The following is a 2,762-nucleotide window of genomic DNA, read 5'->3' as shown; positions in this document are numbered from 1 at the left end:
TTTGTTCAATAGACACACCGAAAATGAGAAAAATCAATTCCTTCCATTTCTTTGACTATTTTTCTTCATGATACTGCTTTTGCATGTATCATTCCATTTGATTCTCACAGAAATGCTGGAGATGTGATTGCAGGCTAAGAATTTAATCTCTCCTACTTGTGCTTGGGGAAGTTATATGACTTGCTCATGACTCACAGAGCAAAATCAAGAACCCACATTTTTTGACTCCTAGTCCAGTGCTTGCTCTTTCCAGACAACATCTGTTTAAGATAGCTAACATAAACACTTCAAATTTTTCTCTTTTGTAAGCCCTCTCTCAATCACTCAATAAAGTTAAGCACTTTAATATTCTGAACCTCTTTCTGAATGTAACAAACATGAGAAGTACTCTTGACTAGAGGTCATCTCAGCCCCTAGTTGTATCTCTGACCTGGAACGAGTTGGTATAACTTGATTTGGGATGCCCCTGACCTTGAGACGAAGATTAGAGGGCAAGTAAATTTTTCAGGAGGTGGTCTCAGGAAGCAACACTGTAAGGGGAGCAGAGAAAGGAAACAGGGAAAGGAAGGCAGCAGTAAACAGTGAATAATCAAACAAGTTACTATTGTTTGTAACAGGGGCTTAATCCTGCTAGAGGAACTCAGGAGGCCAGGGAATTGTAGTATCCAACGCGTGTCAGGTATTGGTTGGATTTTAATTTTTCTTTGCTGCAGACCCGCCACTTAAGAGGCAGAGCAGATTCTGGACCCTAGGGAAGCCCTGAAGCAAAGATTCGAAGGTACTGGCAGTTGCGTTGTGGCCCAATGTGCATGGAAATGGTGAGTGCCATTATATTTTCCAAAAATGTTCACAACTAAATCTCCCAGCCCATATGCTCTGCAGTGGGGCCTTGCTACTCTCCCATCAAGAGGTGGAATCTATTTCTCTACCCTCTTGAATCTGAGTGAGACCCATGATTGCTTTGGCCAACAGAACACAGTGGAAATGACACTGTACTAGCTCCAGGAATAGACCTTAACTGGTCTAGCAACCTCCATTTCCTGTTTCATGGAATGCTGGCTCCTAGAACACTCCCTCTCAGAACCTAGCCACTTCACTGAGAGAATTCCAACCTAATAGAGAAGGATCAGAATTGTATGCCGGCCAACAGCCCCCCTGAGTTTCCAGCTGCTGGCAGCATCTGCCATGAGCCATGAGAGTGAGTCATCTTGGACATCCAGCCCAATAGAGCCTTTGGAAGACATCTTACTATAATTATATGAAAGATCCTATTATGGTTAGTTCTATGTGTCAGCTTGGCTAGGCTACAGTATTCAGTTATTTAATTGAATAGTAACCTAGACATTGCTTTGAAGGTATTTTGTAGATATAGTTAACATCTAAAATAAATTGACTTTAAGTAAAAAGATTATCTTGAATAATGTGGGTGGGCCTCATCTAATCATGAAGGCCTTAAGAGCAAAAACTGAGGTTATCTGGAGAAGAAAAAAATTCAAGACTGCTGCATCAACTCCTGCCAGAGTTTCCAGCCAATTCCGTAAAGGGGTGGGGTGTGTGGGGGGGGAAATAGATAGATAGGAAAAAAAGAAAAAAAAATATATATATATATAGTTAGTTAGTTAGTTAGTTAGTTAGTGAGTTAGTGAGTTAGTTAGTTCTGTTTTTCTGTTTCTGTTTTCTCTGACACCAACCCCAAGCAAGGACCACCCAACTGAGCCCAGTCAACCCACAGAAACATGAAAGTTAATAAAAACTCATTTATCATGCAACAATAGGTAGTCAGAACAGGGACTGACATTGTCTACTGTACTCTACTTCCCTGGACCTCAGTTTCATCATCTCTATAGTGAACATCTTCTTCTAGATTTACATTTTAGGTCTTTTTCAAATTCCTGAGACTCATTAATAGGATGAAATATTTTGTGGTCATTAAATTGATGATACATATTTTATTAATACTGAGACAAGAAAAATATAAAATAATTAGCAAAAATAAATTAAGATAATGTGCACAATTACTAATTATAAAAATTATAGAATCTGAGGAGGTTATTAGTTAGTAGGTTAAGATGAAAGACACCTTATTCTGCTTTATAAATTTGCTTAAATAAACCTTAAAATATTTCTGTGGTTTTATGATGAGGGAGCTTTTCTCTGATGCTTTTGTAAAACACAATGACACTGACCTTGTCTGCAGGCTTTCTACAGAACAGAAAGTAATAATTTTCTTCAATGATTTAGCCAAAATATTCTGGAGATGTAGGTGAATATCTTAATGAAAATAACATGAGGTCTAATTATTCTGCTACTCTTGGAATGTCCAGGCGCATTCTCTAAGATTCAAAGGATCATGGGAAATTTTTGTATTTCTCTTTTACTCCTGTGAAAGATAATTCTTTCCATTCCTGTTCTTTTATTACCCAAAGACCATCGATGATATTACAATTTCCAACACGTCCATTAGAAATTTATTCCTAAAGAGAGATTCAGCTTTGAAATATTCAAGAAAGCTTAAGAAAGGTATGCAATTTAGAGTGTTGAAGGAATCTTGTGGAGTGTTGAAAACAGGGAAGTGATAGAGAACTTTGACTTCATACTCTAGGATCTCCTGATAGTCTTAGTTCCTCTGCATTCCTTTCAATATCCATTTGGCCTGAGGCTCTCTCTTCATTTTATATTGTCCCTTCTAAATCACTGAATCATTTCATCTTCTCTACCTTTTACTTAAATTCATTCCACAGATTTACAGTTTCTGCTTAGTA

This window comes from Pteropus alecto, unplaced genomic scaffold (assembly GCF_000325575.1).
Source record: "Pteropus alecto unplaced genomic scaffold, ASM32557v1 scaffold45, whole genome shotgun sequence".
In the NCBI taxonomy this organism is placed as follows: Eukaryota; Metazoa; Chordata; class Mammalia; order Chiroptera; family Pteropodidae; genus Pteropus; species Pteropus alecto.
Note: the sequence above shows the minus strand (reverse complement) of the source record.